Source organism: Pteropus vampyrus, unplaced genomic scaffold (assembly GCF_000151845.1).
Source record: "Pteropus vampyrus isolate Shadow unplaced genomic scaffold, Pvam_2.0 Scaffold181, whole genome shotgun sequence".
Classification (NCBI taxonomy): Eukaryota; Metazoa; Chordata; class Mammalia; order Chiroptera; family Pteropodidae; genus Pteropus; species Pteropus vampyrus.
In genome coordinates, this window is record NW_011888962.1 from 1,389,503 (window position 1) to 1,402,958 (window position 13,456).

At 35.9% G+C, this 13,456-nt stretch overlaps 1 protein-coding gene and 1 pseudogene across 1 annotated transcript in view; both read right to left on the minus strand.

The window, feature by feature from the left end:
• RAB3C (RAB3C, member RAS oncogene family) overlaps positions 1-13,456 on the minus strand; it is a 253,877-nt gene that overhangs the window by 179,949 nt on the left and 60,472 nt on the right. The window lies entirely within an intron of this gene.
• Positions 950-1,064, minus strand: LOC111746283 (annotated as a pseudogene).

Genomic DNA, 13,456 nt, shown 5'->3' on the forward strand with positions numbered 1-13,456 from the left:
TTCTAGGTTATCTATGCAGGGTCTGCAAAGGGAGTGATCAATATCAAATTCTGCCAAGATTATCTCACCCCCGACCATCAGTCTATACAAGGGCTGAGAGAGAATTCAGGGTGACAATGGATTCTTTAGAGATTAGAGAGAAGACTGTCAGAGTGTTGTAGAATTTTCTTGTTCCTTGACAGAGCTGAACTGAAAGAGGCTTCAAAGAAACTTTCAGAAAGAAAACCTAGGTCTCCTGTGGCTTGGAGAATACAGGGACTTTTCCTTCGAATTGATCCTAAAGGCAGAAGGTTGATGGGAGCAAGCTGCCTAACAAAGGAAAGAGCAGAGCTGTGCCAGGCACTTTCACAGTGCCACAGGCTGAGGACACAAGGCTATTCTGTGGGACCTGCTAAAAGAGCTGGGCTTGAGCTGAGTGGAAAGGAACCAGCACAAGAGAACCTTCTGGAAAAGAAAGTTGATGCCAGCAGAGGTGTCACTAAAGTGGGAAACTAGAAAGCCAGGAAAGAATCACTGAAAGCTTAGAAGATACATTCAACTTAGATTCACCATGAGGAATAGCTTTAATAGGAATCCTAAACTTTAAATGATCAAAACCAACAATTTATATAAGAATAATTGGGGTTCTACTGATTTGGGTTTCGATACTTTCTTTTGGTAGTCATTTGCTTAAATGGCAAGTTAAAAAAAAAAAGGCAGAAAAGACAAATGGCCTCTAGTAGGAGATGCTGATGGGGTGTTAGGAAGCACATTTCCCTCTCATTTCAGTGTAACTGTGACTCCAATTTGCTATGCTTGAATGCCTGCCATGTGTGGAAATGAAGCAATGGCAAGGTTTCTGCTGAGAAAATTTAAATAGCAGATGGGAGAAAAAAACAGAAATTTAAATTATGATGTACAGAAGGTTTAAATTGTCTTTACAAAGGAATCTTAAAAGTGTATTTTTTTATGCCTACAGCACCTGTCTTCCTAGGTAGTCTCCCATCTAAGTACTAACCAGGCCCAACCCTGCTTAGCTTCCGAGATCAGACATCGGGCTTGCTCAGGGTGACATGGCTATAGACCATGGACCATGGCTACACTGGGGCGTGAACCCAGGACCTTCTGCGTGTAAAGCAGATGTGCTAACCACTACACTATGGAACCACGTCCTCTTAAAAGTATTTAACGAAAAGTGTTATTACAGAGATGGGAATTGAGTAAGGTTTTAGCCAAATAAGTATTGATAGAGATGAAGAAAATCAGATTTGGAGAAAAAAAATTTCTCTTTTTAAGAGCTATTTCATGTCATCTGAAATTTAGTCTTAAAGAGCCTAAATTACTGGGATATGGGATAGACACAAAGCCATTTTCATGGAGAAGTCCTGTAGAAAGGTACATATGGAAGCAAACCTTGGTTGGATGAGCATGAGAAAGCTATTCTAAATAAAAGACATGCATGAACAGTGGTGATAAGGTTTTTAGGGTCAACTTAAAAACCTCAGTATGATCCCGCAGGTGCTGGATTCACCACTAGGTCTAAGAAACAAAATCAGAGGAATCTTCTGAACCCCAAGAAAATAAATGGAAGTTCATAAAGTCATTTGGTTGTTTATCATGTAACTCAGGAGTAAGTCAGACTACATATTTGTAAAGGTTTATTTTTTTAATGTGTTCTTTCATCTCAATATATGCCCTAACTTCAAAGAGAATTCAAATTTCTAAAGATCAGCTAAAGATCTTATACTTTACATCTTTATTTTCTAGGGTATCTTAAGTTTCACATCTTCTAACACATTGTAACCTTCAGGAAAGGTCTCCATGAATTTAAAATACACTGCGTTATTCAATGTAAAGTGTCATAACAGCATGTTGAATTTTGCGCTATTGGAAACTGGATTGTAATGTAAAGTAGCTCATTATTTCATTCTATTGACCACACAGGCTCCTGTACCTTCTCCATTTGTAGATCTTTTTGACTGTCATCACATATTTTTCACATGGATTGAGTAGGAAGCATGATTTCTTAGCATCATGCACCATTTCCCACTATTTTCTCTTGTGTAGGAGAAAGAAAAAAAGTTTCCAAGTAGCATCCATTAGACAATAGTTGGTTTATATTCAACCATATTCCTTAAAGAACTTTCAATCAAAAAGGAAAAGAATGTTGATGCCAGCAGAGGTGTCACCTCTGACTCACCAGATTTACTGAAAAACACATTGATATACATTTTCAAATGACTACTTAAGTTCCAAAATTTTTCCTAATGAGGAAAATTATGTTCTAAATTCTAAATCTACTTGTAATAAATACAGAGATATTTCACACAGAACATATATAATCATCATTCTTATTAAATAACATACAGTTGACCCTTGGAAAACACGGGTTTTACCTGCATGGATCCAGGTCAAAAAATTGAGAATTTTTTTCAATAAATACTGTAATTGTATTTCCTCTTCCTTATAACTTTCTTAACATTTTCTTTTTTCTTGCTTATTTTATTATAAGAACACAGTATATAATACATATAATATGCAAAACGTGTCGACCGTGTGTGTTACCGGCAAAGCTCGACTGTGTGTGTTATCGGCAAAGCTCCCAGTCAACATAGGCTATCAGTAGCTAAGTTTTGGGGAGTCAGAAGTTATACATGTATTTTCACCTGTGTAGAGGGGGAGGGGGTTGGTGCTCCTGACTCCCTACTTGTTCAAGGATCAACTGCATATCACATCACATGAAATAATCTCAACTCTGACCCCAATATACCATTTTTTAGTTCTCTGTCTAAATGCTCTCTTTATTAGGAGTAAGTTTTTATTCTGAAAGAGGCCAAAACTCTGCACCTTCCCAAAATCAATGACTTATCTATTCTACAATTTGCCTGTACCGTCACCAGCCTGTTCTCTAATCCACTAAATGTACTTTAATAATGTATTGATTTGTGTCATCTATAAAATAATTCCTATATACACATATTTCTTTGATTATATATTTCTTGTGTGCATATGCCAGTACTCCTACATTTACATCAGGAGTCATGAGCCTTCTTTGTATTAACTCCAAATGCCTCTGAGTTATGATAGACAAAATCAGGTGAGATGCTCTCAGGCCTTGCCAAACGGAGGCAGATAAACAAAAAGTATCTAAAAATAACAGAAATTTTTGATGGTCTTCACTTGAAAACATAATGTAAGAAAATATAATCCAAAGCCCCTTCCCTTACCCACTCAAACCACACCCCAACAAATGAGTAACTAAAATTTCGAGAGGCAACATAGAGCAGTGGAAATAATCTTTAAAATCAGACATCCCTGGATCAAATCCTATGAAATTATGTTTTGTTTGTTTGTTTTAATTCTTATAACACAGGAATAATCAGGCTTACTTTTAGGGATTATCAAGATGATTGGAAATAATATATATGTAACTGGTTTGTTGAGGAGAAGAAAGGAACCAAACTCACTTCCCCACTACAATTTTCCAAATTGGATCAGACTTGATAGGGGGAGAAACTCTGAATTAGACCTCAGATGAACATTTTGTTTTAGATCAGGTTAGGTTTTCCAATACCTAAAAGTGATATTACTCTAATAACCTCAAACTAATCAGAGAATTCTTGGGAGCTGACAAATTATCACAAGGGCAGGGAAAGGAGCATCGACAGAGTATGTTTTAAGAGTTGTGGGTTCTATCAAGATAGTCTATTCACTAAATAGCTTTCTCAATGCAAAGAACCTTGCCTAATGCCTAGAATACAACACACGCCCTTAAAAGTTTTCTATTCTAATACATAGTTTTCTATTCTAATATAATCTTGCCTCCCAAAGTTCTCCTCACCCCCAAAAAACCCAACTCCAAAAACCTAATTTGTTTATTGAAATTAAATACTAACATATAATATATTCTTGGAATGTACATAGAAATATTACTTAGACTAGTAAAGTCAAGAACAATTGAATAACTAACTGAATGGTGGTGGAGTCCAATAAATAACAATTATTATATATAGTTTAATCTTTTCCTAGAATCTGGCTCTCCTCTGCTCTATCTATTTGAAAAATGTATGATGGCCAGAGCTTTAGCATGAATTTGATTTCATAGATGTCATTCCACATTGAATAGATGTGGCACGTGGAGCACATTTTGAATCATCAGGTCAAGGTCAAACCGAGTCAGTGGTGGAAATGAGACCCAGGATTTCTAACTTTGACCATGAAGCTGGCCAGCTTCTACATTGTGGTCAATAAAATAAAAATGCCCACGCTGTCATACGAAGCAGGCATAAGGCCTCTGTTTAACTACTTTCACATAGTTACACATCCAGCATATTGCTTAAACAAATAAAAACTGCAATTATATATTACCTAGATTTTAAGATGATAAATACATAATTTGTCTTTGATAACATTTCCACATTTTTTAGGCATGTTTTCATATGCATTTTAACTTTTTCTTATGTTGGAAATGCATAATTACATAATGCCGCTCTGAAATTTGGCAGGTCCTTAAGAGAATTGGCTAACGTAGAATATTACACATTCGGCATAGCCTGGGAAGTCTAAAATCACAAAAAAAGGGAAAAATATGTGTCTTTTCCATAGATGTTCAGAACAAATCACTGCTGTTGTTCAGCAATTATTTTTCTCAAACTATATCTGAGCCAAGGTTTAAAAAAAAATTTTTTTAAGTCCATCCTTTGGAAACAGCCTTATTTTAAAAAGTGTACATAAGCTTAGAATAGAGGGCTTTATCACTGGCCTTCCCAGAGGGCCATGAATAGGCAACAGAGGTACCTGGGCCATTGAGATGGCATGTCGTTTGGTTACGCTTGTGGTGGTAATGCGAGTGGGAGAGGCAATGATGACAGCTGCCATTAGATTCTCAAAAGATTTTATGATTCTCCCTTCTCCCACCAAAATATAAAAATAAATAAACCAGTCCTGAGAATACTGAGATAGGTGGAAAGATGACATGGATGTGTGCATTAATGAGACCTCGATCTGGCCTGTATGAATAGTATTTAGGATAGTGACAAACTCTAATGCCAGGATCAAGCAGGGATCACACTGTCATGTTTCACTCATTTGATCTTTTTAACTCTGTGGAGTTAATGATAGATCCATTTTGCAGATGAGAAAACCAAAGCACAGAAAGGACAATTCACTTGCTTGAGATCAAATTAGTTATCAGTGGAGCTGATATGTGACTCCAGGCATTCTCACTCCTGAGCCAGTGTACTTAAACAGCTAGGTCTTCCTGCCTCCTGAAAGGTTCCAGTTGATCTTGGAACTTGAATTTATAGCATCACTGTTAGTTGTACCTTAGATTTGGGGCTGAGGGAGCTTGTCAGGAAGTAGGTTGGATGTGAGCTAAGCCCATCCCTCTGTGCTAACTTCCCTCCAAGTTCCAGCAGCATCTGGGTGTGGTCTGACGTGACTTTGGCAGCAGGCTCTTTGAACATGGGGCTGCATCTCAACAGGAGAATTTTCTCTGTTTCAATAAGAGGAAATGATACCAAATGGGACCTCATTTGGGATGGGTATTTAATTTCAACAAGGACAAATTTGAAGTCATCAGTTCCTTGAGACTACAATTAAAAATTATACATATCTGCTGAGACTTGGAATGTAGAAAAATACTAGGGGACTCTATCATGGAAACCCATAGAAGACTAGAAAGAATCAAACTAAGAATAAGGAGCCCCTAGTACTGGACCTGGTTTAGATACTAGCAGGGATGACTTTCACCTCTCACCAAAGTGTTTTCACTTACAAAATGGTATATTAAACTAGATGCCTTGAGGTGTTAAAATTTAATGATTCTAAGACTTGACTCTGATGATGCCTCATAACCACATACTTCATGTTGATTCAGAAGCTTTGATTTTGTAAAGTTATGGGATCCTCTCCATGTAGGGGACTAGGCTGTGAGATTCATTAAAATTATTATTGAGTTTAGTAATAATTTTGTGGAATGCTCAAGTGCCAAAGAAATCTTCAGTTATTTTAAGGTTAACTAGAATTCTAGAAGAATATTAAAATGTAATTTAAGACTAGGTCCTCAATTTGCCTTCGAGGTTCCTAAATTTCTGCCCCCATATCCAAGTTGCAAATAAATTCTAGATAGTGTGAACCATTTCTTGGCAAGCTAATTTCTTCCTTTATCTCTGAGATTCAGGTCAATTTGCTCCACTTAATGTTCTAAGGAAGGGACACAACTTAGCATACATCAGCTTTTAAGGAAGGCAATTGCAATAAAAAAAATTAATGAAACTATCTGTGCCAGTGGGATATAATATTAATTTCAGGTTGTACATGGGTAAGCTATGTTATATAATGGTAGTATCTACACTGGAGTCATATCTACTTAACCCAGTGTCTCTTCATAGTCTACATCTATTTTACAAGAATCGAAACTATTTCTCTTATGAAAAGTTTCACTTATTTGAGCCCAATATGAGGTGGAGACTAATAATTACAGGTCAATATAATATGCAGAGGATGATATCACTGTAAACAGGTGTCAACAGTATCTTAGGAGTCAAGCTAGGTTATAATAAATAAAACTCAAATTTACACAAGCAAATTTACACTGCCATTATTAAAGATGCATTTTTAAAATGCTATTGATTCTCCTAAGAAGCTTTTGGTAAAATGGAACAATATACCTCATGGGGCTGCCACAAAGATTAGATGATACCTATAAAATTCTTGGAAACTGGCATATACATGTAGTAAATTCTCAAAAAATGATACCTATTTCATCTGCTCAGAATTTTGTTTGGTTCCATATAACAAGCAAACAGAAATCTGGAGCCAAGCCCTGGTATGAAAGTTCCAGGATGCCATTAGGGTCTCGGCCTTCCATCTTCCATTTGGCTTTGTCCTAATGGCTCCTACACTTCCAAGCTTTACAACCACACTCTAGAAAAGGAGGAAATAGAAATGGCAAAAAGCACTATACAGCTACATCTGTTCTTTTATTTCTTTAAATCAGGAAAACAATAGGATTCCCAGATACTACCTGGAAGACTCCTGGTCACATTCCTCAAGCTAGAACATGGTTATAAGTCTTATGAGGCAATAGTGAGGAGTTTTTTGATTTTGAGTTTGATGGAAAGCTAATGAATGGTTTTGAAGAGGAAAGTAATATGATTCGATGTATTTTTTACTTTTAAGTTTTGAAATAGTAATAGATTCATATGCAGTTGTAAGGAGTAATATAAAGAGATCTTGTGTACAGTCTCCTCAGTGCCCCCCAATGGTAGCATCTGACAAAACTATAGTATAATACCACAATCAAGATAATTGACATTGATAGTCAAGATACAGAACATTTCTAAGACCACAAGGATGCTTCATGTTGCCCTTTTATGGCCACACACTTCCCACCCCCTCCTCTGTCCCTGACCCCTAACAGCTACTAATCTGTTCTCTATTTCTATATTTTGTTATTTCAAGAATATTATATAAATAGAATCATATGATATATGATCTTTTGGGACTGACTTTTTCATTCAGCATAAATCCCTGGAGATTCATTCAGGTTGTTGCATGTATCAATAGTCCATTGCTTTTTCTTGCTGAGTAGTATTCCATGGTATGGATGAACTATAGTTTTTTAACTATCATCCACTGAAGGATATCTGAGTTGTTTCCAGTTTGGGGCTATTAAGAATAATGCTATTATGGCATTATTTACAATAGCCAAGATACAGAAGTAACCAAAGTGTGCATTGATAGACAAGTGGATAAAGAAGATGTGGTACATATATACAATAGAATATTACCTGGCCATAAAAAAAAAGGAAGTCTTGCCATTTATGACAACATGGATGTACCTAGAGGGTATTACACTAAGTGAAATAAGTCAAAGACAAATGCCATATGATTTTGCTGTCAAATTGTTTTCCAAAGTGACTATACCATTTCAAATTCCTGCCAGCACAGTATGACATATTCAGTTGCTCTGCAACCTTGTCAGCACTTGGCATTGTCAGCTTTTAGTTGTTTTTTATTTTTGTTTTTACTTTAGCATTCTAATAGATGTGTAGTGATATCCCACTGTGGTTTTAATTTGGATTCCCCTAATAACTAATGATATTAAGCATCTTCTCATATCCCATTGGCCATTTGATATCTTCTTTGACGAAGTGTCTGTTCGGGTCCTTGCCTAAGTGACATTTACTTTTAGCTAATATATTAAGTCTTCACTTAACGTCATCGATAGGTTCTACAACTTTAAGGGAAACAATGTATAACAAAACCAATTTTCCCAAAGGCTAATTGTTATAAACAGGAGCTAAGTACCATCAACGTTATAGCAAAATCATATTGAACAAAATGATAGTATTTTAGGACCTGCTGTAGTTACATTTGGGTAATCTTTCCCTGTCTAATTCACCCAACTAAATTGGGTTATGTTTTAATATTTTAAACTTGAAATTCTTAGGAGGAAGTCAACTAATTTCTTTAAAAAATTAATTTTCCAATAAATAAGAAAGATTTAATCCAATCTTCTTTGTAACATGTGTTTACAGGAGAGAATGTTTGTCCCAAGGACGAGACTACCATTCTTATCCCTTTGATCTGAACTGATATTAATTTTATAACCCACATTTCCTACTGAGGTCAAGCTATGCATTAGTCAATGATGTCTTAGCTCTACAAATACAATGTCTACAGATATAAGAACAAAATAAAGCAATCGTCTGAATATCTTAATTCCCTAAAACGTGTCTTCTTTTTAATTTGAAGGAGAAAAATAATTAAGCAAAAGAATGTCTAGATTCTACACTCTGTGTGCTCTGCATATTTAGAGATAAAATTAGTATCTATTAATTAAATAGAGTGAAATATTCCATTGTTAACTAGAAAAATGCAGAAGTACTTATTTGGATGATTTAGACCAAAGAAATACAAATGGCTCTTTTTCTAATATTCTCTATCCCATCTTCCCTTATGTAGACACATACAGATTCTTTGAGGCAGTGTCTCCTTAAGGAAAGAATGTGCTATCTTGTATAATCATCAGCTTTAAAAAATTACTTTATTGGGTCAAAATTTATTAAAACACATTCTTTTTTGCATACAATTCAAATAAGTTTTGAGAAATATACACTTGTATAACTACTGACACAATCAAGAAATAGAGTATATCCATCATCCTAGAAATGTTCCCTCATATCACTTTGAAGTCAATCTATTCCAGCCCCTCACCCAGGAAACCACTGATCTGATTTCTATCACTATAGCTTAGTTCTTTGTTCTAGGATTTCCTATAAATGGATTCTTACAGTATGTGCTCTTTCGTATCTGGCCTTGCTTGTTCTGCATAATGTTTTTGAGATTCATCCAGTTTATTAGATTTAAATCCCAGCTCTTCTTTATAAGCTGTATGACATTTGAACCAATTACTTAACCTATTTTCTCAGCTGAAAGATGGTCTTATTTGTACCTTTCTGATGAGGTTGTCGTGAGAATTAACATCAAGGTGCCTGACTTGGTGCTCTATCATGAAATCAGTATGAATATAAGTAATATAATTTATATCATTACTTATAAATTATAAGTAATATAATTTATATCACTGAATATTTTTCCTTCACTCCCTCTTGCTACCAAAAAAAAAAAGAATAATTTTGAAGCTGCCGCAAGCTTTATTCCCATTAAATGTGGTCTATGAGAGGAATCAACATGCAGAAAACCCTACAATTATAATTTTTATTATTAAACATGGATACTTCCCTGAATTTCTGCCTCCTTCTGCCTGTCTCCTGTTATCTTGAGCAAACTGGCAGCAGAGAGCTCTGCTTTCTCTGCCCTAGGTCTCATTCTGCCCCTTCCAGAGTCAAATGATTTCTTTCTCCTTCACCCAGAAACAGAACAAGAGAGCAGGATCAAAGGCCTCCAGGGCCCTTTTCACAGAAGGGTCACTATAAAAAAAATAAATAAACGCAAAAATCTTTCCTGTTTTCTAAAAAGTATCTCATAATTCCGGATGTGATTCCATCAAATGGGGAACTGGAATGTGAGAAAGGAAGAGCAGCAGGAAGGGTTAAATATTTCCTCCCCGATTATTAGCCTCTGCCAAGTATCTTCCTACTCATGCTGGAAAATGACTGATATTCTAGTTTCTCTTTGCATTTACCACTTTTCAACCCAGTTTGCATGTGTTCTCTTCCTCTTTTGTCTGTACTTTCCTCAGTTGTGCATCCATGATATACTATGAACATGCACTCAGAGGAAGCAGGGGTGACAGGAGGTGTTATAGGGAGCCTAGGGTTCCATCAATTAGCAACTCTCAAGAATAGGGTTAATGGATTTAGTTAACTAGCATTGTTTTAACTTTCTAAAAGGCTTCTCTCTTACAAATGCCCTGCCTGCTCAAGCATCAACATCCATGGGTACAGCCAGGTCACCAACTGAAAGACAGATCTCATGTGTTTGACCAAAGTTAGATCTGTTTCGACTAAGGCTTCCTCAATCAATCAGCTGCAGCTCTATTTGTTCGAATTGTGCATGTGTCGGTGGGGCGGGGGGGCGGGGTGGACAGAGGGGGGAGGGGGGAGGGCGGTCTTTAACACGAATTCTTAGAGTGGCTTAGTCAGGCATACAAAGGCAAATATGAAAAAATGTGCACAAAAATGGTTTTAAGCAGCCAATGTTTGGTCCCAGAAAATTAATAATTATTTTGGGTTGATATAAACTGTTTCGCTATGAATGAAAAATATATGTCTAATTAACATGGATATATATATATTAGAAATCATATAGCAGGAATAAAAGTAAGATATGGATACATGATTCCAAATAATACTTTGATGCATTCATTTACAATTCTCGAACTTGATTATTTCACTGAGGATAATTTGTTGTAGGTAGCAAAGGTCTAATGAAAAACCCATGAGACATGACTATACGTTAAGGTATACTTTAGATTCTATTCTTTCCCATGCTAATAAATATCCTATTATTTATTTCATGAGAGAAATGAAATACAATTACGACTTTAATGGGACTTGGAAATAGGACATGAATTTTAGAGGGAGCATGAATATTATCACATTTTAATTTTGATAGACCATATTAATCAAGTTCCTCTGAATATCTCTCTGTGTCAGATGTTGTCAGTGTTCCTCTACATCCTCCCAACGCCATGCATCCTCCATTCTAGATGGGTCCTATAACTCATTCTCACCAATGGAATGTGAGGGAAGTGAGTCCTATCCATTGCAGATAAAAGTGTGTATGTTCCTTCTCCATGTTCTCACTTCTCCTCATGGTTAAAAAAAAAAAGCAATCTAGGCTGGTGGATTTATAAAGTAGAAATAGCCTAGGCCTTGATGTTTGAGGTGGGGCACAGAAAAACTACCCAACCTGCTTCAGACCATGATGTGAGAAAGAAATAACCACACACAAAAAAAGTGTACTGTATTGTCATTAAGATTTTTAGGGTTGGTCTATAGTGTTATCATTAATTACCCTGACTAATGTAGTCTCCTTGTCACATCTGATTTATGTGATAAAATGTGGTTGGTATTTACAGATCCAACTCCAGGAAACCTCAGGCAAATATCTTTGTAGATCCATTTATAGCCTTATCTTATTGCTGTTTCTGCATGGAGTAGGGGTGGGGACAGTTCTGAAGAGGGATAAATATTTCATTTCCCATGACAGAAGTTTATACTTTTAGAAACAGTCAGTCTCAGGAACTATATCATCTCTTACTTTTTAAATCCCAGGCGAAGTATAACAATTAGAATTTCTATAACGGACTGATAAAATCTCATGGATTTAGGGAATCTTATAATAGGTTTCACATCTACTTTACATAGATGGGAACAGAATATTATATTTTGTGTGTTTGTTTTCTTTTTGTTTTTTGTATCCCCAAGGTAATCTTGGGATATTACGAACTTAAGGAAAGAGGTGATCATCATGAGATCAATGGCCAGGGGATTAGAACCAATTTGTAGCTGCTTGAGAAAGAATTCATTTTATTATTTCTTTGAAAGTCTAATATTGGCAAGATTTAAAAGTCTTTGTTTTTCTATAAAAAAGCCAGCTGGGAAATGAAGCTTGGTTCTGCCAAAGGAAAAAGTAGACTAATTGTTCTCTACTATGAGCACCCATGGTATAACTAAATGTTCCTGCCTACTACAGACTCCTTAGGGATAAACTATATGTTATCTAGAAAAAAAATTATGTCATCGCCCTCAGTGGTAAACATGAGTGATATTAGATGACTGCTTCTTTTTCTCTGGGACTAAAGGAAGAAAAAGATTACATAAAGCCTGAAAAGGATATTCCCCAAGGACCAAGGAAAATATATGCAGTAAAGGCATTACCTTTTCCAAAAAAAAGAGGCATAATTTTAATTCAGTAAATTTATTCATTTGTAATAAAAGCACATTATCTGGAAATATAACTTATATAATCTATGTGTTTATATACATATACTATATATGTACATATGCATGTATATGAAATAGCGCTATTGAGAATTATTTGGGTTTTTTGCCTAATTATGGTAGATTGCAAAAACAGCTACAACCATTCAGACCTACATGTCTGCATGCCTCTTTCATAATCTGATTTTGCAGCTTTTCTCTCTAAAAGGTGGCAGCTATTTCTTCCCCCAACCCTGCCACCACTCCCTTTGAAGTCACTGGCCCAGTGACTTGCTTTGGCCAATAGATATGGCTGAAGTAACATATGCCAGTTCTGAGTTTAGGTCTCTAGAGGCCCTGCATGGTTTCTTCTCTCTTGAAACTCTGGCAAGGTAACATATAAACAAATCCAGGCTAGCCCACTGGATAGCAAGGCACATGACGTGGCCTAAGAGCCTCCTTGTCTCAATGTCCAGCCAACATCCAGTCAGCTCTCAGAAATAGAGCCACCCTCTGCTGACCACAGATGCATGAGAAAATCTAATCAAGACTGAGAGCCACCAAGCTGAGTCTAAATTGTTAACTCATAGAATAGTAAGTTAAATAGATCATTGTTTTAAGCCACTAAGCTTTAGCATGATTTGTTAGGCAGCAAGAATTAAGTGATGCAACCAATAAGGGACATTTTAATCTTTACATTACACATGGCGTAATTTTTTTGTAGGCTGCTAATAATATTCTACTTATTTTTAAAAGTAAAGTTCTTATTCTTAAACCACAATCCTTTCCTCTAGTACTCATCTTGGTGAATATAGAAGCAGGCTAAAGTTTAAATCTCAAATTCACACTTATTTACTAGGTTGACATTGGAGAAGTCACTTAGCCTCTCCACATTTTAGTTTGTCCAACAGTAAGATGGGGATAATGATATTTCATAGAGTTTTGTTCAGAGATTTAAATGAGCTGATATAGGTAAACTGTTCATTAATATAATGAAACATAACAGACACGTATAAAGCACATATTCTTCTCAAACTTTCCTTTTCTTTCTCTCTGTTTTTAGGTGTTCAATGATGTCCAGT